Source organism: Sapajus apella, unplaced genomic scaffold (genome assembly GCF_009761245.1).
Source record: "Sapajus apella isolate SASKATOON/1434 unplaced genomic scaffold, GSC_monkey_1.0 scaffold24, whole genome shotgun sequence".
Classification (NCBI taxonomy): Eukaryota; Metazoa; Chordata; class Mammalia; order Primates; family Cebidae; genus Sapajus; species Sapajus apella.
In genome coordinates, this window is record NW_022436964.1 from 20295072 (window position 1) to 20320677 (window position 25606).

The 25606-nt window shown below is 37.9% G+C and overlaps 1 protein-coding gene and 1 non-coding gene across 2 annotated transcripts in view; one reads left to right on the forward strand and one right to left on the reverse strand.

Moving 5' to 3' along the window:
• GLIS3 (GLIS family zinc finger 3) overlaps positions 1 to 25606 on the reverse strand; it is a 486336-nt gene that overhangs the window by 181885 nt on the left and 278845 nt on the right. The gene's annotated exons all lie outside the window — the stretch shown is intronic.
• LOC116559926 lies at positions 11229 to 11335 on the forward strand. The gene has a single exon (XR_004272696.1). It is a non-coding gene; the product is annotated as a U6 spliceosomal RNA (small nuclear RNA).

Genomic DNA, 25606 nt, shown 5'->3' on the forward strand with positions numbered 1-25606 from the left:
CACACACACACACACACACACACACACACACACACACACACACATGACTACAAAACCAAGGAAGCCTGAATAGGTCATAATTTGTATCAAGCTCAATATTCAGGTTGATATCACAGTGTAGAGTTTTGCAAAATACTAACATTCGGGGAAACTAGGCAATCTGTACAAGGACTCTGTATTATTTCTCACAAGTGCATGTGAATTTATAATTATCTCAATAAACACTTGAAGGCTGTCACAATGTCAATGATGAAACCAGGTAATATTTCTACCATGAAGTTCATTTTTCAACATGGCATGTGACAACCAAGGCCTGCTGTACAGTGTGGAAAGAGTCATGGGCAAACTGCCTTTTTGCATAGTTCTTCATCATTCTGTTAATCATCACCAAAAAGCCACCATTTTATAAGAGCAAGGAGAGGGAATGTTACATTAACATAATATTAGAATAATTCCAGAGGAAGGTAGATGCTAGTTGAGTTCCACATAGCAATGGTGCATCTGTTTTATTCACCAAAGGCAGATCTGCACCTGGCATAGTCCTTGGATCATGATGGAAAGAAACCCAGTAGAGTTGATAGATGTATGAGGAACAAACGCATACCTAATGCATCCCTAACCTTTCTGGCAATCTAATCTATGGAGAGCAAAATAAGTTCCCATTAAGTAGGAGTTTACAATATTCTGGCTCTGTAGGGTGAACAGAAATGTCCTGGCATCATCAGGATTGACTGAGCCCCTACTGCTTAAAGGTTCCTTCCAAAATAGCACTTGCCTTCTACCATACAGGACAGGAAAGGAATACTTGACACTCAAACAGCCAAGGATGTAACTAACCTGAAACTGTCCAGCCATAACATGGAAATTAGTTTTCAAATAGCCAAACATATCCCTGTTTATTTTAATATTTAAAAATGTTAAAATTTCTACAAATTAAATTCCATGCAAGTTTAATAACAGAACTGACTTTTTCCCTCTCTTCCAAAATATACAGGTGTATCCCTGGCATCAAGCATGCCCCCAATTTTGAAAAACAGGCATAACCAACCAAGGAGTTCTTTGAAACATGGAATGTCAAAGTGATACAGTTTTGTTAGCCAGGAACCGGATTGTTGTTTCTGATGTCAAAAATTAGGGCTAAGGAACTTGACAAGCACCTTAAAGTCTCTTTATCTCAACTAGTTCTCAAGCTAAAGTTAGCTCTCAGCATAGCAGCAGAAACACCGAGCTCCTGCAACTACTTGTAGGGAGAGAATGTTAGGTAAAAAGGAGTCACCTGCCAGACATATTGTAGAAGGAAGCTGTGTTTGCATTTATAATGGGAAGACATTTCATTGAGATGCCTTGAAGATGAGAGTACAAATGGGTACATTAGTAGCCATCATTAAGACAAATGTCCATTTGACTTTTACTTTTCCCCTCAAAGCCTCTTTAATGAAGATACAAAAAGAAAAAGTGTCACAGCAGATGTCATTGGGTCCAAGTCTGAAGAGATACTAGTAAGTACAAGAGATAGCAGAAAGCAAACAAAATGAATCACTTCAAAAACCTGGACATAACAGCTGAAGCTGTGATTCCATTTGAAGGTTTAATATGTTGGGAACACTTAGAAAAATTATACATATCTCAGAGTCTTAACTTCCTATATCTTAATTTGCCATACTTCACATGGTCATCAGTGGAATTACTGATACCTTCATTTTTGTTTTAATTATATTTTCATATTTTAACTGTTGCTTATCTTAGGATTTCTGTTTTATTACTATAAAGTTCAGAATTTCATTAAGTAGGCTGAATTTTTAAATGAGACATTGTATCTTAAGGCCAATTACTTTTAGAAAAATGCAGGTCAGATTTTTATAATATATAGTAAATGAGAAAATAAGATTCCCCATTTAAAACTGCTTTACGGCAGCTTTGTCTGTTCATGTCATAGTCACAACAAATGAGGCTAGAATGTGAACATTTCGAGGACAAGAGTAGCGGCATTTGTTTTCACTTCATATAGTGCCTAGGCTAATGCTTAGTGTAACTATATATAGATTTTTTTGGGGAAAAGTGGTTCATTTCAGTTATTCAAAATATGAAGAAAACTAAAGTAAGCAAATAAAAGGAATTAATAAAAATGAGTTGTCTATTTAATGATAGTTGCTTCTCTTGGAAATGAAGGAAATAAAGAAATGTGTTTCCTTTTTAAAGATTCTGCTGAGAAGAGTTCAAAAAAACCTGCATTTCCCTCCTTTCTCATGGGTAAACAGTGAATGCACAGAGGTACTAAATCAAATCCCTCTCAGTGTAAAGGAGGAAATGCTCATTTATGGGATAGAGATGGTACAATTATTAACCCAGAAACTCAATATGAACAATTGTATTTATTTCCATTATTAAGAAGGAAACTGTTCAAGCTGCATGAAGGACATTTTCAACATAACTATTTTTTCAACTTTTGACAAATTTTGTAAATTTTCATCATAAAAGTAAAAACAAAAAATTGACAGTATATTTACTATCTTTGTAAAGGTAACCCTCTCTCAATGTTATTCCAGTTTTAATTTGGCTGGTGGAAAACAAAAGATCAGACGGTGTGACATCTAATAACCTCTACCATGACCAATTCTGATAAGGTCAAACACTTTTATTCCCCAGGAGGTATCATACAAAAATTTCTTCAGTTTAGTTTGATATGTATGAAGATTTTCCACTTGTGAATAAAATCCTCAACAAATCCTTGTAGAGTGTTTTTCTTGTGTGACATGGAGCCAGCCAGCTAAGGCTCTCAGTAAGGCCGGCTGCCAGGGTAAATCATATCTTTCCTGCCTTTACACGTGAGCCAGGTGTTGGGGATTTTCTGAGCTACAGGATCGTGGGGGAAAAGGTTTTTGTATTTCCTGTGTTCTCACTCCAGCTCTCAAACTTTCAAGACTCATGGCCAGTCAACAGTGTCATGAACTGGCCTGAAATATCCCAGAGTAAAACCCACTGACAAAACACCTGACTCTGCCATCACCTCATACCATTTGTCTGATCAGGATCTCTTTGTACTGCTGCTTCCCCTGACAGTTCTGAGGGAAGTCGGCAAGGCAGGTGTAATCTTTAATCTTCTGAAGGCTGAAATTCAGTGGAATTCAACTACCATTTTTAAAGTAGCTTATTTTCTTAATATTAATAGTATTTTATGAAATTTGTTAATAAAATACTATTAATACTATGCTAACACTTGTTTATCATAAATAATTTAGAAATATGTAAAAGTATGAATTTATATGTACATTTCATGCATATGTAAAAATCCACAATAAATCCACTATCCAAGGAAAACTAATATCATTTTCACGTATTTCCAAGGACAAGTAAGGAATTCCCTAGGATCCTAATGAATACCCACATATACCTATATATGCCATCATAAGCATATATAGGTTTGTGTGTATATATGAACATTCATTTAAACATTTGATCATAAGCATTTTCCTCATCACTAAACATTATTAAATAACATTGATGGTTGCATGATTTCAGCAAATGGCTATACCATAAATCATTTAATATTGGCCTACTCCTGGACTACTATTGGCCTACTCTTGGATTACTGCTAATGTCCCAAAAATTGTCATTTTTTCTGTTATAAGTAATTTGCAGTGCTACATTTTGAAAGTATTTTGGCAAAGGAAGTATTGCCTTACCTTTTTTGAATACTCACTTCCTTTCTGTTCTGTCCCAGCCTTCTTTGGAGCAGTCATTTTAAAACTCTACTACACATCAGAATCATCCAGGGGGTTTGTTAAAACACAGATTTCTGGCTCCCACCCTCAGAGTTTGTTGACTGAGAAGGTCTGGGTTGAACACAAGACTTTGAATTTTTAAAAAGTTCTGAGGTCTAGGACCACACTTTGCAAACCGTTGTGCCAAAGAACCTGTTTTATACTCTGGTTTCTCTTCAGAGCATATAAATCTGTCTTTTAAAAAAGCACCTGTTGGATCTATGAAACTGATGCAGTCAGTAGTTTCTCATTATGGTCTCATTCCCTTTTACATTGAAAAATACAAAGCTACTTCAATTGCCATTTCACAGTACAGCCCATGGCTTGGAATGTCCACAGGTGCCTCTTCATGTTGAAAATATTTGGCAAATAAGGAATGCTGGCAAGAGAGACTGTAGTTTTGACACCTACACCATGATTTTGGATTCATTTTTCTCACTCAAGATTTGGCAAGTGTATGTCTTCCTTAAAGTCACACTGAAAATAAGCTCTGACTCATAAACCTAGCTTAAAAACATCACAAGGAGTAAACAGCTATTTCCATAACTAATAATTATTAAAACATATTTTTGAGTTTTTGCATAATTTGCCTGTAAAATGAGATCTAAGTATTTACATGGAATTTCTATATTCCTGTGTGAATAAATTATCAGAACTAAAACGTGGAGGTCTCTTGACCTCCAGCATCTCCCTGATGTCAGCCTGAGCTCAACCCTGCCACTAACTTTGTCTTTCTAAAAATCAAAACTGATTCCTTATTTATTTCTTTCCCCAGCAATATAGCAAATAAAATATTCAGAGAAACCACTTCTGATGCAGCACATTTAAAAATGGCAGCTAATGTGTTTAAAAGAATCTGTTTTTTAATGCATGGCTGACCTAGAGAAAAAGTGAGGGAATGCCTCAGAGGCCAGAAACAAGCACACAAAAAGCCCAGCAATCAGGAGCAGAGAGCAAGAATTGGGACTATTCTAACAATTCCAGGTACCCTAGTGCTTGGCTTCTAAGGGGCCAGCTGAGAAGAAACAAAGCATGGGTTCAGATTTGGATCTGAGTTTAAACAGAAACCCACATTCACAAACCAAGAACTTCTACATGGCAACACAGTCAGCAAATAAACAAGCAGAAACAAAACAAAACAAAACAGAAAACTGACCTATAGAGTGAGGCAGTTGGCAAAGACCTCTTGGCTCTTGGTGGAGACAGAAAAAATGAATCTCTTAAGAATTTGTAACCACAAAACCTGGATTTGAATCCTGAATTCATGTTTCTCAAGTGGTCCAAAACACTCAAAAGCTGATATTTTAGTTTCAATTTATGTAGAGTTAATACAGTCCCTAGGCTTTAGGTAGGAACAATGATAACTACTCCCTGGAAGAATGCATCTAAACCTAGGTGTCAAGGAATTCCCAAAGATAAAGTTCTAAAGGATGGCAGGTTATACTAAAAACTTTACTATCGTTAATAGTAGCAGCAACAGCCAGTAGAAAACACAGTATAAAAAATAACTGAAAAGATGATCAACTCTGTAAGTATGGAAATATCAGATATATAAGTATAGATAAAATGTTTAAAAAAGAAAACTGAATGTATAACAAAGAAACAAGAAGCTATAAAACTTGAAGTTTAAAAAAAAACTTCTAAAAATTAAAAATATAATTATTAAAAAGAAAAGTTTGATTTATGAATTAAACAGTGGAAAAGACACAGCTAAAGGGAGACTTAGCAACTGTGAAAATGGATGTGTATAAATTAAGTAGAATGCAGCAAAGAGACAAAGTGAGAAAAAATTATGAAGGACTGTTTAAAAGGCACAGAAGGTAGACTAAAACACATAACAGCATGCTAAATCAGAGTTCCAGGAGGTGATAATACAGTGATAGAGGAATGGCAACATTTTGAAAAATAATGAATAAGAACTTTCCTGAATTCAAAAAGACACAATGTTAGGTTTTAGGAATCTTAATAAAGTCTAAAGAAGACTAATAAAAATGAATTCATTGTAGCAAAACACTAAAGGTAAAAGGGTGACCTTAAAAGTAGCCCAAAAGAAAACTCAGATTACTTTCTTAAAAAATGACAATTATACTTAACAGCAACATCAGGTGGAAAGATGTATTCAAAATACTGTGAGAAATAACTGTCTATCAAAATTGCATGCAATTTACAAATACCTTTCAAGAGCAAGAATGAAATAAAAATGCTTTCAGAAAAATAAAAACTAAGAGATCCTCACTAAAGGGACTTCTAAAAGATGTCCTTCAGAAAAAAGAAAAAATATCTCAGAAGTAAGTTCAGATATAAAACAAAGAATCAAGACCAAAGAAAACAGAAAAATATGGGCAAGTAAAAGATTAGTCATTAAAATAATAACACCAATGTTTAATTTGTGAGATCAAAATATAAATATAGATACATTCTGGTGGGGTGTGCGTTGAATAGTGTTGGTTGGCATAAAGGTAAAGACATTGATTAACTTTACTTCTTGTTACATCAAAAATGCATGTTGAAATATCAAAACTTGTAGGATGCAGCTAAAGCAGTTTTTCAAAGGAAATTCATAACCTGACATGGTTATGGTAGCAAATAAAAAATTGTTTACTTAGGAGTCATGAAAAAAAATACTGCAGAACTAACCTGAAATAGCAGAAGAAAGAAATAACAAAGATTAGAAAATTAATTAACACAACAGAAGATGAAGACCCAATATGGAGAATGAATGAAGTCCAATGAATGAAGTCCAGTGATTTTTTAGAAGAATAATAAAGTTGACAAATTCCTGCCTAGACTAATAAAGAGAAAGAAAGATGACATGTGTTAATAATAACAGGAATGAAAGGGTGATATGATTTCAGATCTGTAGTAGAGATTAAAAATGTCAATAAATGTTAATAAATTTGTAAACTGAGATAAAGGACAAGTGTCTAGAATAACACAAATTACCATAGAACACTTAAGGAGAAAAAATAAATATTAGATAATACCATAATCACTAAAATTATTAAATCTGAAATTTAAAATCTTCCCACTTGGTCTAGATGCCTTAAAAGATGAGTGGTAACATTCAAGAAACAGAAAAGCTCAAATTTACATAAAATCTATCAGAGAACAAAAATGGGACGAGAAATGAACATTTTTATGTGATCCCCACTCATGACTATAGTGACAAAATCTTAAGAAAAATATCGACAAACTACCTAATTCAATTTGTATATTAAAAATATAATATATCATGACCAAGTTGAATGTTTTTCTAGGAAAGTAAGATTCATTGATCATGCCACCAAGAAATCAAGGAGAAAACCATGACTATCTCTACAGGAGGAAAAAAAAGCTTAATAAAATGCAGTAAGTATTCAGGGTAAAAACTCATAGCAAACTAAGCATATAAAGGAACTTGTTAACCTGTTAAAAATACGTCGCAAACAACATACTTAGCGAGGAAATATTTCTTTAAATGTTTTTAAAGTAAATATAAATAAGAAAAAGAGGTAGGCTATCAGCATTTCTATTCAGCATCACCTTGGAAGTCCTAGTTTATAACAATAAGATAAGGAAAAGAAATAAAATGTATCAGGATTAGAAAAAAGCTATAAAAATAAATGCATATAGATTATATAATCTGATATATAAAACCCCTACAGAATATGCAAATTACCAGAATTAAGAGTTTGAAGAAGCTTCATTCATTTCTTTGTTATCATTATGTGATAATCCATTATTGTAACTGTTCTTTTTGGTGTTTAAATCACCCTACATGCCCGTGGAAATCCCTTTAGGCCAGCTCCTGCATCTTTGTGACATGATTCCCATTACTCTTTGAGCAACTCCTTGCTTTTTGGTCCAAAAAGATGATCCAGACTCATTTTAGTCTTTCCCTAATCCAGATCAGGAATCAGCCATTTCTGTAAAAAGTACTGTCTCCTCTGGGTAGAAAATGGTACTTAGAAATCAAGTTGTGAGTGCTGAATGTGCATATTATTGATGAGGTATCATTCTCCAGGCACCTTCAATGCACAGAGCTAGGAAACAGATTATTTTAAATAATCAATTCATTTAATAGAGCCATTCAAATACATCAGAGTTTTTCTTACTTTTGTATTTATACATCTTTTATAGTAAAAATTGGGGTTTATAATTATATTAATGTACTTATCTACATTATATTATGGATATACTTTTAATAATTACAACATAAATATTAACACTAACAATAAATCTAGTAAGTAGTGTTTAAGACTTTTTGCAGATTTTTGTCCTTAAAATTTATCCCATAAAAATATATATTCAGAGTACTATGTTTAAAAATAGTGTGAATTAATTAATAGCTCTGTGGGTAAGAAATCTATTTGATATACAGTTAAAATTCTTTTCTTTTTGTTTCCATTCAGTTTTAAAGTTTACTATTTTTCATCCTTTATGGTTTTAATTTATTTTTATTAAATATTTATATTTATTTATTGAATATTAATATCATGTTATTAATATTTAATGGTAAAATATTTTATTAAAATATATCTTGGTTTAGAAGTCAAAACTATATAAATAGGTATTCTTCAGTCATTATCACTTTCAATACAATTACCACCAACACCATCTAGTCAACATTATTACTACCTTTGGGCTTATCTATCCTGTACTTCATTTTGCAAAATTAAGCAAATAAATGCTGACACAAACACACACACATACATAGAGTTACTTCCCTTTCTTTCTCACAAAAAAAATGATAGGGCATAAAATACATACTCTTATGTACCTTGCTTATTTCCACTTAACAATTATCCTGAATATCGCACCATATCAGCTTACAGAAATATTCCTCATAATTTTACAGCTTCATGGTATTTGCAACTGTATGGATATGCCATGGTTATTGAACCAATCTCTATAATGGCATACTTGAGTTTCCTATATGTTGCTATTGCAAAGACTACTACTACAACAAATAACTGATATTTCTGTTGTTTCATATTGCAGAGGTGTTTCATCAAGATAAACCTTTAAAAGTCAAATTGTTAGCTTGAAAGATGTAAATTTGTATGCTGTTTCCTTCCATGGAAGTTCTAATCATTTTGCATTCTCACTAGCAATGAATCAGAATGCTTGTTTTTCTAGATTCTCTAAGAGTGCTTTTCTAAAAAAATTAAGGGTGCATTTCTATGCATCAGCAATGAAGAGTTTAATATTTAATTTTTAAGTTACCATTTATAAAACAATAATGAAAATTTATAATATACCATGGGGGGGGACTAGCAAAATTTGTATGAGATTTTCAAATAATAAATGTATAAAAGTTTATTGAAAGACATTAACAAAGATATTAATAATTAAGAGACAAAGCATATTCATGGACAGCAATTCAATAGGAAGGGTCACTATTGTAAACATGTCAGTGATTCTATAATTGATCTACATATTTAATAAATTCTAGCCAAAACCTTAAAAGGATTTTTCAAGGACCTTAATGAACTGCTTATCCTGAAATGAATATGGAAGAATTAACAGCCAAGAACAGCCAAGAACAGCCAAGTCAGGCTTAAAGAAGAACAGGGCTGGGGGACTTGCCCATCAAATAATAAAACATAGTCATTACACAATGCAACATTTAAATGTGGGGATAGGAAAACAGAGAAATGGAAAAGAACAGGGGTCCCATAAACAGAACCATTAATATATGAAAAAGGTACAAAAGAGTGATTTCTCTCCAAGGGAAACTCTTGTACATATGCTTCCAGTAAACAAATATAGAAATAATAAAAACCATGCTATTCAGAATAAGAAAAAAATTGAAAAATCCACATATCTATGATGGTTAAATGAATAATAAAATTTTTTTATAATTACTTAATATTCCATAGCTGTAAAAATTAATGATCTCTAGATTCACACATCAACATGGATAACTCTTGAAAACAATGCTGAGTGATGAAAGGAAATCAAGGAAGAAAGGAATTCAGTAGGATTCTATTACATACACTTCAAAAGCAGGCAAAACTAAACAATATATTTTTAAGGATGCCTATATGTGTGATAAAACTTTGAGGAAATGCAAGAAAATTATTAATACAAAATGAAAATTAAAGTAGGAATTTCTTCTGAGGAGGAGAGGAAGGAGAGGATTGGTGAAAGAGACACAGAGACTCTAAGAGATCGAGAACCATCTGTCTCTGAAGTTGGTGTTGGATTCATCAGTGTTATTTAATTACTATTCTTTTTACTTAAAATATACATATATGTTATATTCACTCTGGTAGGTAAAATACATTTATCTACCAGAGTGTATATAAATGTATCCACACCCAAAGTTTGTTTAAAGAAAAAGAAAAGGTTGTTTTCTTAGTCTTTTGTCTAAAGGCTTCTAGTGGTTCCCTGACACTTACAGGACAAAATCTAACTTCTAGCAAGGCAAACTGGAATCTTCCCCATCAGCCCTCCAGTTACCTTTGCAGCCTCATCTCATATCTCTTCCCTGTCACTCACCTGCATTCTAGTGACACGCTGAATTATCAGATGCCCAAGCCCATAGCTAAGCTATGTACCTGCAGCTCCCTGTGCCAGGCATGTGCTCTTCCTGTCTCAATCTGGTCAGCTCCTACACTTCCAAAATCAGCAAATGTCAGATCCTGAGTGGAGTCCTCCCTGATCATTCTGATGGTCACTCTCTCCTCCGTACTTTCACAAAGCTCTATGTCAATTTTTCTGTTTATATGTCTCTCCTCCTTTGCCTGTAAGATTTTTCTAGCCAGGAAATGTGTTTTCAGCTTAGTTCAACCAACATTTCCTGTGTGTTAATTTTATGTCATGCACAGTGCCAGGCCCTAAATTTATCACAAGTAAGCCCTACTTCTTGCCCTCAAACAGCTTGCAATCTAGTCATATTGATGTCTGTGTTCTTCATGCTGATTACAATACCTGGCATTTTGTATAGCCTTAAACTATGTCTGACGAATAAATGAACAAATTAAGACAGAAAGAATCATTACCCTTTTCTTATTCAAAAAGAAAAATCTTTTGGCAATGAATCACGCTTTCCATGGCTTTTATCCATTATTTTTACGGCTGTAAATTGTATATGCCTGTCAAAGTCTAAAGTTTACTTAAGGATAAAACACCAAATGTTGATCTTAATGGGTGTATTTTCATTATTCTCAGAGAACTTCCAGAAACAGATAAATTTAGCCAACCAATTAAAACTCAGATTCATTATACCACAATACCAAACAATAACACAAGACACGTTGTATTAATGGAAAATGTTAATGAAAGTATTCCTTTTTGGTCTCTCCCATGTGAAGCTGTGCTTATAAATACATTTACTTACTGTTCATTTTCTTTAAAAGGAAAATAATCCCCAAGAAAGATTTCAAATTAAGCCTTCTTTAAAAATTTTTAATTTCTAAATAGCTTCGGGCATCTAAGTAAGCAATCAGTCATCATATCTGCCATTTAAGAATATTACATGCTGTGCTCGCTTCGGCAGCACATATACTAAAATTGGAAGGATTCAGAGAAGATTAGCATGGCCCCTGCACAAGGGTGACACGCAAATTCGTGAAGCGTTCCATATTTAAAAAAAAAAAAAAAAGAATATTACATGCTAAGGAATACTTTCAATGATGCATTTTATGGATATCAGCTTTTATAAATACAGGAAGGTAGGTATTGATCATCTTATCATATACTTGGTATAATGACGGTATAATGCAGTTATGCCATCTGGATACAATTTCATTCTTCCCAAACTGGTCTCTATCCTTTGGTGGGACAAATGTATTAATCCTATCATTTTTCCACATATATCTTATTCTGGCCCTCCCGGTGGTTCTCACTAGTCCCATTGTGATACTATAAACAGTGGCCCCTCTAATAATGTCTACTTCCTATCCCCACACCCTGTGAAGATGTACATTACATGGTAAAAAGGATTTGGCAGCTGTGATTAAATTAAGGATTTATGATATGGAGAGAGTATCATTATCTTGAATTATTTGGGTGAGCCCAATGTAATCACAAGGGTCTTTATAAGTGGAAGACAGGAAGATCAGCTAGTAGTGGGAGATGGAACAATGGAAGCAAGAGGTTGCAGTGACATGAGTAAGAGGTCACAAGCCAAGGAATGCAGGTGGCCTCTAGAAGCTGAAAAAGGCAAGGAAACAGATTCTTCCTTCAGAGCCTCAAGAAGGAACCAGCCCTGTTGACTTTCACCAAGTAAATCCAGTAAAATTCATTTCAGACTTCTGATCTCCAGATATATTAAGACAATATATCTGTGCTATTTGAAATCACTAAATTTGTGACAATTTGTTACAGCAACAATAGAAAACTAATTCACCCACTGAGTGGGATCCATCCCTGCTTGCATAATCTTGCCCCAGCATTGCTCTGGGCCCTACATAATACTCAGTTCTCTCATATTTGAAACTATCTTCATGCCTCACTGGTAATCCTTCATACTCTGCCATGATTTGTATTAACCTGATAGTTGTTTTTCACCTGTGACATGGGCTATTGATTGGTTACCTCAAATTATTCCCCACTCATTCTCTCTTGCTTCCTCATTCTGCAGTGGCTAGAAAAGCAAACATTCTTTCCAAACCTTTCTTGCAACCGGGATGACAATATGACCCAGTTCTGGAAAAATGAGGCATATATGGATGTCTGCTGGGAGAAAGAAAATGTTTGAGGAAAACATTTGTTTCCCTGGTAAAAGGGAAGATATGAGCAATGTTACCATTTCTCTGGCTTTCTGCCTTAAATATGAGCATGACGGTTGGAACTACAATAGCTGTCCTGTCACAACCAGGAGCCAAAGGTCAAGAGATCCACAATGACATGGCTCTGATATTGCTAAGTCATAGATCTAAAGCCATAGTTGCATACTTCTGGAAACATCTGGTTTTATGAGAACAATATTTATTTAAGTCACTGTAGTATGGTTTGGTGTTACCTGGAGCTGAAAGTATTTCTAATTTAATATGCTACCTTTTAAAAGTTTCATATATAGGCTGAGCACAGCAGCTCATGCCTGTAATCTCAGTACTTTAGAAGGCTGAGGCAGGAGGATCACTTGGGCCCAAGAGTTTCAGACCAGCCTGGGAAACATAGCAAGACCCCATCTCTATTTTAAAAATTTAATATAGTCTCTTTTTCTGGTAGCCTCCATTATACCACATGCAACTGGACTACTGAGGCTTAGGAAAATATATAACAGAATTCTCCGTAGCACATAGTTATAAATATTGCTACATATATTTTAAAAGAGAAAGAGGACAGAGATAGAGGTAGGAGACACAAGAAGGGGAGAAGGAAGGAAGAAATTTAAGCCTGAACTTGAGTCACTGGTACCAAATCACAAATTTAAAAAGAAATGCTTAAGAATAGAGTGACAACCACCTTAATTGTCTCAGTCTTAACAAAATTCCATGCTATAAATACACACTGAAGAACTGCAATGAGAATCTGGTTGAGAATTCCAAGCTTCCAGCAAATCCTTCTAACATCTTGCTCAACGTATTGAGTGTCTCTAAGTCTCTCCACCACCATTCTGCACATTGGAATACTAAAGTAACTCAAAGAATTGCTAAAAGAAGCTTCATTCACTGGTTCCAAATCAGGTGCTCCCGAGAGCTGGAGAATCCACATAATACAGTTCCCAGGGCGGTCATCTGGATGATGCTGAGCTGTCTCATGGAAATTAGTGTCAATGAAGACGGACGCTTACTCTTACGACTTTCTAAAATTCTCTCTTTGATGCTTGTATCATGGATTAACCTATGAGATTTGAGATTTGTTAAAGTTTATTTGGTAAATCTTTCGTGGTTAAAGCAGAGATCTTAAAAGAACTTTTTCATCAGGACATTCCATTTATGACAACTATTATTATGATGCCTCAGTGCAGCAAAACGTTCAGAAGCTGAAGCAAACAACCTGCATCAACTACTTACTCTATGTCAGGCGAAGTATTAGAAACTGGGGCAAAGGGAAACCACAGTTCTCGACCTTGCAAATTTCAGATTCTTATTCAAGTAACAGACATGAACAAATAAATATGATATGTTATAGGTTATGAAAAGGGAATTGCAAGTTGTTTTTGAGCAAGAAGGCAATGAATTAAAAATATGAGCAAAACAACTCCTTTTTATCAATTGATGATTGATAACCAGACCAAGGAAAGTAAACAAGAAAAAGACTCCTTGATATTTGGTAGGTCAATAGAGAAGGACTGTTCTGAGTAAAGAAAATAACAAATTGGATGGAAGTGATGGGGCTCGGGGAGAACTTTAATACATGAATCACCTAAATCCCCCTACAAATACCAAAAAATATTTTTGAGGATAAAGCTGAGGAGTGAGTTAACAGCTAGTAGCAAAATCATCCAAAAGGTGAAGGGATGAAAGGAGGATCCAGCCAGATACTGTTGTGTGAATTCAACTCAAACAGTTGGCAAGTGACTGGGAATGTTGATCTACAAGAAAAAAAAAGGCAATTTGGAGAAGTTTGGCATCACTGAGCGTCTCTATGGCATATCTAGGGCCAGGCCACTGAGCAGGTCTCTTGGTTTAGGGGGCACAATAGAAATGCGGGTACTACTTATTAGCCTTAAAGTTTCACAGAACACTGAAACACATGGAGACTAACATTTACTGAGAAGATATACTGTGCAGTCCTTATGGAAGTTAACCCATTTAATCTTTTCAACAACCCTGTGAGATTCTTATTAGTGACCTTGATTTAGTAGACTTTAGAATATGGACTTTTAATATATACTTATATTTGAGTTTTAGCTTGATCATATATTGTTTCTACAATGGCATACATTTAAAATGTAATCGAATAAAGAAGTAACCTTCCCAATGAAGCACAGCAAAACCAAAGTAGGATTAAATTCTACAGCTCCTCAATTCACAGGCAGAAATCTAGGCCCCTGAGTCCTACAGCATCCAGTAGTGAATTCTCCATTCTGTTCTGAACTGTCATCAGAAGCATTCAAACTACAGCTCCTACTTTCACATGTTTATGTCATTTCTGCATTTGGTATTCTTTGTGGCACTCAAAATGTCTTGAAATAACTGTTGTAAAAGAATACATTGGCGCATTCTGTTCTGGAGCGTGGGGTGGGACAGGCAATTTGGCAACGCTTATTAAAATTTCAAATGTGTATACTCTGTCTATCAATACTACTATTATAAACATAACCTATTGTTAGACAATAAGAGAATGTTCTGCCATTCATTCATTCATGCAGGCGTGCATGCATCATACACACAGATACGTATATACACACACATCATGCACAGATCCACAGATACATACATATTGATACTCACAAGAGGCCAATAGGAGGCAGAGTAGCACACGGCTAAGAACATGGCCCTAGGAGCTAAACTGCCTGAGTTCAAATTCTGATTCTACCACATTCTAATTGTGACCTTTGGCCTCTTGGACTTCTAGTCTCAGTCTGAACATAAATAGAGACTAAGAATAGTACTTCATAGGTTTGCTGAAAGGACCAAATTAATTGTACATGTAAAGGACTTGGGCCAGCCACTATTACATACTATATACATGGTAGCTGTCGTCATGAATATCAAACACTGTAATAGCAAAAGAATCTGAAAATAACCTAAACTTCTGGCAAGAATAGAATGAATTCATGATTGTATATCCATATAAAAGAAAATAATGCCATCAAAGATACTTAAATTATCTATACGAGTAGCTTGCCCAGAAGAGAAAGAACAAACATTTGTTAGCCAAAGAATTCTATTCTGGGGCTCTCTGGAGATTTTCTTCTCTTCAGTTGTCTACTAGTCATCTGTTGAATTAGTAAAGTACTACTATGGTCTGAAGTGGTTCCGGATGGACAGAAATGTGAGTATATTTGCACATGGACATAGCATCTTTACAGACCCTTCCTACCTGCTATTTCACTCTGAAATTCATAGTGATTATGGGAAGAAAACATGTGAAACACCTTCCTCTCTCCTCTGCTTTAAATGGACTTTCCACAAAAGCTGCCAAAATAATTTGAGAGAATGCATGTTTTCCTGCTGGATCTACAATGCTAGGGTCTTTGTTGTAAATTCTCTTTTTCACACTCCTTGCCTGACAGGTAAACAGCATGAGAGCTCCTTTCACAGATTATTCTGAGAACTGTTTTTAACTAAAGTTACTCATACGTTTCAAAAAAAACAAAAACAACAAAAAAACTGGAGTATTTCTAAATTGCAAACAGCCATACATATGCAATTTAAAAAAGTAAAGTAAATGGGTAAGCCCGTCAAGAATATGATTTACTTGTAGACCAGATTACAAAAACATGCCATTATTTAATTGAAGTCATGCCCTGAACATAACACTGAGATGACAAACATTTTGAGGACCTAGGATGGTTTGCAGGTGAAGGGTACGGGAAAGGGCAGGGAACGCAGGAATGTTCCTTGACGACCAAACACCTAGCCCTTTATATTCATTAAGTACTCAGACCAATCTTAATGAATGGAGCACCATCATCTCCATGCTGTAGATTAAAACACTGAGGTTTAGTGGCCTTAAAGACTTGCCTAAGTTTACTTAACAGGAAATGCATACAGCTTAGATTTAAAATCCAAGCTGGCTTTTTCTAAAACTACCCTGCTCTTTTTTCTAAAGACCAGTAAGTCCAGGTAAGGGTTCATGATTAGATTTTTCCATAAAGGTAAAAGCTGAAGGTAAGACTGAAGGAACAGTTCTATCAAAAACTCCTATGGTCCAGCTGTATTCAGCAATGCTACAAGGTGACAGATGTTTCATAAAGTCCTGGATGCAAGCTGCCTAGGGAAGAAGCAAAGGTTACAGCCAAGGCCTAATGTCATTGAGGTACTTTGCTGTTGGCGAAAATGAAGTGATGATATATTGGTGAGCTACGCATTCCTGAGACTGACACAGAAATTCTTGTTTACAAGGAATAAGCCTTGAGACCAAGAATCCAACTCATCTTTCTAGAGGAAAAGGCTAATAGGAGAAAAGCCCAGGATACCCATTGTACATCCAAACACCCAACAGGGTCACAGTGCTTGGTTTAGTCCTGATCGGGCCTGCTTGGTGCTGCGCTGCCTCAGAAGCCCCTAAAATAGAGGGGACATCAGTATTAGGTACAGTAGCAAAAAAGCCCTGGCTGCCTTCCTTCTGAATGGTCAGTAAAACCATCAAGATCTGAGCTTTTTACCCCACCTTTTTCTGCCCCCACACCTTAGGCTGAAGACAGAAGTGAAGTCCAAAGCTCTCTTTATCTCTCTCCCTCTTTCTGGTTCACGGTCCCCTTCCTTACCCTGGTACCAGCTACATCTTTCTTTCTGAATGTCTTCCTCTCCATTTTCTGCCACAGGTAAGAGATGTATCAATCTTTGCTAAAATGTCAGCTAAAACAGAAGTATGGTACTAACAGTATCAGGGATAGTTGGAATTTCAATGGGGATTCATCAACAATTTAAGAACGAAGCCTAAAGACACTAAAAGAATGAATATCTGACAGTAGAATTTCAGATACTCTGAAAAAGAAACTAATGAAATATACAAATTTTGCACTCTTTTTTTTTTTTGAGATGAATCTCGCTCTGTCACCCAGGCTGGAGCACAGTGGCACGATCTCGGCTCACTGCAACCTCCACCTTCCAGATTCAAGCAATTCTCCTGCCTCAGCCTCCTGAGTAGCTGGGACTACAGGTGCATGGCTAATTTTTTGTAATTTCTAGTAGAGACAGGGTTTCACTGTGTTAGCCAGGATGGTCTTGATCTCCTGACCATGTGATCTGCCTGCCTTGGCCTCCCAAAGTGCTGGGATTACAGGCATGAGCCACCACTCCCAGCCTATACAAATTTTGTGTGCATACATAGGCACACATAAGACATACGTAAAAGAAGGACAACAAACACAAATGTAATTATAAAAAAGTACATCTGGAGCACATAAATCAAGAAGTACATATGTGCCCTCCTGCTTTGGAAGGATCAGGACTTGGGTAGCAATCACAGACGTTCTTAAGACTACTGCTTTTCTCCAAATACCCATGGCAGGGTCACTGCAGCTTCTGTCACTCCAGATAGCTTGGGTCTTTGAGACCAAAGGCCAGTCTTCTGTCAGTGTCCTTCTCTGTGTACACCACGGTTGTATAACCACACTCCCTCTGCACCTAAGCGCCCCTGGCCTGAAGAAAGCCCTAATTTCACAGTTTCTTAGATGCTGTCTAAACTTATCTAACAAATGCTCCCAGTCCGTGAAATGTTTGTTGACTATAAAAGGCCTGAGAGTGGTTGAGAGAGGGCTTGGCCTAGTTTTTGCACAGCTCAGAGGGATCCTATAAGATCCCTGAGGTTCATTTTCCACAGGCCCAGAAATGCATCCTGCTTAACTCAGAGTAGGCCCTAAAATTATATTTGGTTAGTGGCCCTGAATCACTTGGCCATGACAAGTCTAGCATCTCAGGCAGGCTCAGAAGTATCCATCAAACCCCAGTAAGAACACTGGTCCCTAACAAGAGTAGCCAGTGCCTTTTCCTGCCCTCATTCTACACCAAGGTTAAGAGAGGAATAGAATGTGTTTGTTCAAAATGCTCCCAGTATACATTCAAAATCCAACCCCTACTAAGACCCCTAAATAAAAGAAGCAGGGCTTGCAGAATTCTGTGTAGGTGACATACCTCCAGGTTCTGTTATCCTTAGCTTGACATCTTTTAAAAGAGGGGCAAGAGTTGATTTCTACGGCCAGCTGGTGACTCTCAGAAGACTCGATATTCATCTCCCCACTTAGACTGTGAGCAGTTCATAAAGTACATGCTCCATGTGCTCGCTTATGTGAATTTCGTGACATAAAAAGAGCCACAGGCTGGGAATGTGGAGGCTTCTCACCCTGGTCTAAATGCCACCAAATGAACTCTAAAGCCAGTGACATTTAGAGTTGGAAGAAACGTTACAGATGACTCTATTCCAACAACCATCCTTTACAGGTGAGGAAATGGAGATAGGAGAAGTGAGGTAATGTAACGTGGTCATGCACTGGAGCCAGCAGGGTCAGAAGTAACATTCAGGTCCCCTAACTCACAGCCTAGGGCTCCTTCCACTGTAGCATCTGCTCTTCATGGGTTGGCATTCTGCAATGCATGAGACAGATGTGTTCCTGAACTGGAGCCACACATGCAACTCATCCACTTGATCCTCTGATATTCCTTCTCTTACTCACAAGAAAATGATGCATTTATCGATGAATGTCATAGAATCTAAGTTCAAGCACTGAGTCAGAGTTGCTCGCTTTCTCTCTCCTTCCAGAGCCGTTCCAGAACACCATGTGTGAGAGAAAACAACAGAATGAAAATTGCTCACACGGAGCATGAAGAGGCTGCCCACCTCCCTCGCACAGCCCGTGTGCAAAGACAGCCCTCAGCTGTGCTGCAGACACAAGGTGGTTCATGCTCATTGTTTGTTGTGACAGCTGACAAGCCAGCTGGCACAGATCACTCCTCCTTTCCAACAGAGACACCACCAGGACACGTGTGACAGGCGCCAGCTGCCACTCAAGAAGATGGGCGGCATCCCTGCTGGCCAGCAAGGTACAGCCATAGCCCTGGGCCTGAGACCTGCAGCCCTCCACAGAACTTCCCAGCAGACAGCAGAATTGGGACCAACATCGGCTGGGGAGTGGTGGAAGGAGGCACTAGCACACTCCTGCTGGCCAGGTGGTTGGGGCCATGGTTAGAGCCAAAGGTTGTTCTAATGCTCCCCAAGGCTCTGTGTTACATTTGGCAGAAGAATGGCTGTTCCAGAAGAGCAAAAAGTAGAAACAGGAGGTAAAGTGTTGCATCTGAAACACACCAGGCACCACCAGAGCAATGGGCTAAACATTTAGGAATCTGGCAGCCTCAGGCGCGGGAAGAGCCTCTTGCCCTCCAACCTGGGCAGGTCCACCTGGATTCACTGCACATGGAGTAGCGGCCCCTTGTGCAGCAAGAGACGGGGTCTGAGGAGGGATCTGGCCACCCTGGTCATAGGACACAAAGGAAGATCTCAAGTAGTAGGGGCTTTCGGTAGCCCCTTCTGTTCCCAAGTTTTCCTCTGCCAACCTGCTCAGCAGAGTGTGGAGCAGGTGGTCTCTACATCAACACTGCTGACGTTTTGGGTTAAATAATTCTTCACTGTGGTTGGGGGGGGCAAGTATCCTTGGCCTCTGGCCCCTAGACTCCAGTAGCACCCTCCAAGTTGTGGCAATTAAAAATATCTCCAGGGATCTCCCCTGGGGTGGGGTGGGGACAGGGGTAACAAGATAGATAGAATAGCTGTCAATGGAGAGCCACTGGTATAGAGGTCAAGAACACAGCCTTGGGTGCCAGACTGCCTGACTCTTAATCTCAACTCTGCCACTTACTAGACATATAATCTCTGCCAAGTTGTTCAACTTGATGTGCTTCAGTGTTCTCAGCTGTAATATGCGAAGATGATAACATCACTCACTTTACAGGGCAGTTGCAACTATTAATTTATTTCCTACAGACAAACTCCTCAGAATGGCGACTGGCCCACAGTTAGCATTCCTCTCCCCTTTAGAAGCCCAGGAATACTCCATTTCTCTAAGTCCCTTACCACAGGGTTCCAGGTTAGAGTCTACCACTGAGAGGCATCTGTGTACAACTTGGAAAGCAGAAGTGAAGAAGAAGCCACAATTCCCCTCTGGTAATAGCAGCAGGACCGTGTGAAAGAACAGACATGAAATTTGCCTCAGCTTCCAGACTTTCCTATGAAAATTGCCTGCTTTGGTGTCATAAGTAGCTGAGATCATCTGTGGCTCTTTCCTTTGATTTCTAAAGCCTCCTAATCTTCAAAAAGCCAGATACAGTTGTTCCTGTCCCACCCTCCACTAGCTCTTCTAGTAGTTCTGTAAAGCATAATTTTACTAAATCCCTTCATGCATCAAATACCTAGAGTGGGTTATGTGTTCTAGACCACATTCTGACTTATGAACCCATTAACTTGATGGAGGTTCTCTAAAGTCCTACCATTAGGAAAATGTTCCTGGGATTCATCATGCCCTGGTGTGGGTGTAGGTATGCATACATGTATATGAATGTACTTAGAGTAGAAACTTTATTTTTTTTTTAATCGCAAAATAGAAAATAGGTCAAAGTCGAGCTACTCAAGATGGACAGGAGCCCAGTCGGGAGTGAAGGTACATGGACTGACCACTCACTTCCATTTTCTTCCCCACACCTGTAGAATCCTGAGGCTCTGAAACACCCTGTGTGCAAATCCCTTTAGTAAGAGCAGGATCCAAAATGCATGGCAGTTTTATGCATAGGAAGTGTTACAGCAGAACTTCAAATAAATAAAGTGTGCCCAGAGCACAAAGAGGGTGGCAAGCAGCTGCCGAGGTGCAGTACTGGAAAGCCAGGCTTGTAAGAGCACTCTGCCAGGCCCCCGGGAGAAAACAGGGTGAGTAAGAACCAGAGTCTCTGTCTTCATGGAGTTTGTGGTCAAACGGCAGATGAAAACAGAAGCAAAGGACCAGAAGAGAAAGAGAATATAGAAATGTGTCTTGGTCTGAGGCACTCGGCATTCAGTGGCCTGAGTGTCTTAGGTCCTCTTAGCAAGACCTCGGGGAACAGATGTTGGGCTGTGTGGTGTGCACGGTGCTCTCATTGATTCACAGAGAAGGACAGGCAGCCCATTCACAAAGGGTCTGGAATATAAAGCTGCTCGAGCTAAGCCCTGGCGGCCCATGTCCCTGCTGAAGAGTGGCTGAACTGCTCTGGACCCTCCATCTCTAGTCCAGCTGACCACACTGAATAGGAGGGAGTTGCCTTATGATCTTTATTTTCTAATTGATTTTTGGTAAATTGCTTTCCTCTGGCCAGTTTGCTTTGGGTAGGCTGGACACCTTGCTCTCACACTTCACTTTCATTTGCTTCTACTTTTCCTGAAACTCTAGGTATTCAGGGGAAACTGGGCATATCTGCACTTAACATTTTTTTTTTATTGTTTTGACACACCCGCTGAGAGATTGGTCTCTCTTTACAGCACTGCTTTCAAAAGTCAGATTTTTATGGTTGAGAATTCTCATTAAAAATGATTACTTTTGGCAGCAGAAGTCAGAAAGGTGACAGGGGAGAGGGAGGTATTAGAGGCACTGAGATTTTTTTTCCATTTGCAGAAAGCCTTCCTGTAAAACAAACATCATGGGAAGAATGAAAAAAATGTAAAAACATACAACAAAACCCCTTCTAACTTTTCTATGTGCTATTCAGAGAAATTTCTTAAGTATAGGGGCTAAACCACCGTCCCATTACCTCTTCATACCTACTCATTAAGCTGCACACACCGCAAGTATAGGGCAGTGTTTTCCATAACTCAGATGTCTCTACAGTAGGCACCAAAATGCCTGGCAAGAGGAACATTGATAAATGCCTCATGAATAAACAAACCAATGAATTTCTACTAGTTATCAGAAAAGTGTGGGTTAAAGTAGTTAATGTACATTTTGAAGACCCAATATAGAACATCTAGCAAACCAAATTCCTTTTGGTGATGGCTATATGTCTTATTTTACCTGTATTGGGGACAAAACACACACACACACACACCCCCCACACACACCCCCCCCCCAAAAAAAAACAGTCAATGATCATTTCTAACTTCCTTCCAATAATTCTCTAAAGGACACTGGGGACATAAACTTTTTTTGATGCTTTTTAAATATTCAAGGAATTTCTTGAGGACACTGTGATTCATGTTTCTGTTGGACTAGTGTGTAAAAACATTCTTCCATACATTTTTGTGAAAACCACTATGTTCTTTTATGAGCTGTCAGGAAATGCGAGGGCTGGTGGACTCTAGCCATCATCTCTCTTCATCTTTGCCTTCTATTTGTTCATGTGTTAGATCTTCACATGTCTCTGGTTTCTTTTTCTTCTTCTTTTTCTTTTTTGAGATGGCGTTTTGCTCTTATTGCTCAGGCGGCAGTACAATGGCATGATCTCGACTCACTGCAACCTCCCCCTTTTGGGTTCAAACAATTCTCCTGCCTCAGCCTCCCGAGTAGCTGGGATTACAGGTACCAGCCACCATGCCTGGCTAATTTTTGTATCTTTAGTAGAGACAGGGTTTTGCCATGTTGGCCAGACTGGTCACGATCTCCTGACATCATGCGATCCTCCCACCTAGGCCTCCCAAAGTGCTGGGATTATAGTTCTCTCTGGTTTCTTATATGGGAATAGACCAAAAATGTGGTGTCCTTTGGGCATCTTCAGCTCTCTGTGACAATGTAGTTACTAGTGATGTCTGTAAGTAAATTTGGGTCCTCTAGTCACCTGTGACATCCACATCCCTATCCTCACAAACACCAATGCATGCACTTCCCAGAGGAAGAGCCACTACAGACTTCAAGCAGCTTGAAGACTTACACGATAGTCTTTCAGACAGCCCATGAGTTTAATTACTGCTCCCATGGCAAACTCTCTTTTTTCCTTGTATGTTTTCTTTTTTAAGGTTGTTGTGACTTTTATTCCCAATATCCAAGAAAACTGTGATGATTACGTTAAGATTCAAGGTATACTTTCTTATAATATAATCTATTGTCCTTGGAGATTCATTGTTTCATTCTGTATGATTGTAGCATTTAAATATATTAATATGAATAAAAGACTAATCTGTGTACACATCTATACATTTATAGCCTACATGCAGGGCCTGGCTCATAGCAAGACTGCAGTAAATGTTCACTTGGCTTCTCTAGCAAATGTAGAACACAGGAGGGCTCAAGAGCTACTTTTATTGGCTTATGTTATTCTCTAGTAGAAAGTACTAGGCCACCTTTTCTTCACTTTTCCAGTCAGTGCTTGATCTTTTGGTGGCAAGAGGAAGTACTGAGTGAAAAGAATCTGAGGGTCAGAACTCTTCCATGAATTAGTATTGGAAGGCCAATACTAATAGTATAGGCCAGGTAGGAGATAAAACCTGGATGACCCAACTGTGAAGGGAAAAGGCAAAGCAGATGAACATAAGTCCAGGTAGCGCTTGTCAAAAATTTGGAGAAGCTAGGGCCTCCATGTACAGTTGGGCAGGCTGTATTCAGTACAAGAATTCTCAAATCCCAAACACAGGGAAGTGCCTTTTACTTCTTCATGTAATGGTACCACATGGCTCACCATCACTCTGAGACGGCCTTGAAAGAGGAAAGGCAGACAAATTGTGGAAGAGGTTTCACATGTGGCCCAAGAATCAAGAAGACCCCCATTTGAACTCAACATTTTCTCCTAGCCAGTAAGCTTTGATACTTGCCTTTCTGGTAGCAAAACCAATGCCTGGATTTGGCCTCAATGAAACCTATGAGGTTTGTAAAACTAGTGTGGAGAGAAGGGGGCCTTGAATATGAAAGAAAAGAACTGTAGAAGGCTAAGTCACAGAATCAGAGAACTGAGACATAGCCTTAGAAATTGTTCTGGGTTGAATAGTGTCCACTACCTCCCTACCACTGCCAAAGTTCATGTCTACCTGGGACATCAGAATATGACCCTATTTAGAAATAGAGTCTCTGAAGATGTAATTAGTTAAGATGAGGTCATATTGGAGTAGGGTGGGCCCTTAATGCAAAATGACTGGTTTTTATAAGAAGAGGAGAGACACAAAGACACACAGAGGAAAGACAGCCATGTGAAAATGGAGGCAGAAATTAGAATGATGTAGCTACAAGCCAAGAAATGTTAAGAATTGTCAGCAGTCATTAGAAACTAGGAAAAGGCAACAAAAGATTTTTCCTAGAGCCATCAATGTAAGCATGGCCCTGTCAAGGAACACAACTGAAAACTTCTAGCCTCTACAACTAAAAGAGAATAGATTTGTTTTAAGCCACCCAATTCAGGGTACTTTGTCAGGGCAGCCACAAGAAACTTAATATGGAAATCACCTAGTCCAGTACCTTCAAAGTACAGATGTACACACTCAGACCTGGAGAGACTCGAACGGTTTACCAATGTCACAGGGCTGCATACTTGCAGAGCTGGAACAATTCCACCATTCACTCACCAGTTCTTTCATTCCTTTCAACATTCATTGAGCTCTTTGAGGTCATTGTGCCAGACTCTGGGAATGATTAAAGAACACTAAGACAGACCTTTCCCTACATGAAACTTTCATTCTTAAAGAATGATAGATAATAAACCACTATTTACACAATCAATTATTTTACCGCCAGTAAGGTGAAAGCTATCAGGAAAACACAGTGTCCAATAAGAGCACCTGGGGATTTGACCTAACCTGGGAATTAGATAAAGTGTCCATGAGACAGTGACATTTGAAAGGAAATCTAAAGGATATATTAGAGCCAACTGACCATCGCATAAAAGACTCTGTGTGTGGGATGTGAGGAAGGGGACTTTTGAGGCGGTAAATAGGTAGCATTAGAGAACAGTCCAGATAAAGGGTTTAACCTCCTCAATCTTCTTTCTTCTACACTGCCTTTCCTGAAAACTCATACCAAAGTAAGGCAATATCATTGTCCTTTCAAAAACTGTCAATGAGATGTTAACTATAAAATATTTACAGCCTAAAAAAGACAGAGGAAACTCTCATTTGCAGCATGAACTGAACTATGTATATGCTAGAAATATTATGACATGCTATCTGAAAACTTTCACCTTTTGTGATGCTGAGAACACCCTCTCCGATCCACCTATCCCATATATGAAGTTATATCTATACTGACTACAAAAGAAGTTCAACAACATTAATAAAGATTTTCCTCCATGACGACCATCATAACCAACCTGGCCCTCATAAATAGGAATTTAGTAAATACTGTATAGCTAATAAATTGTCTCAAT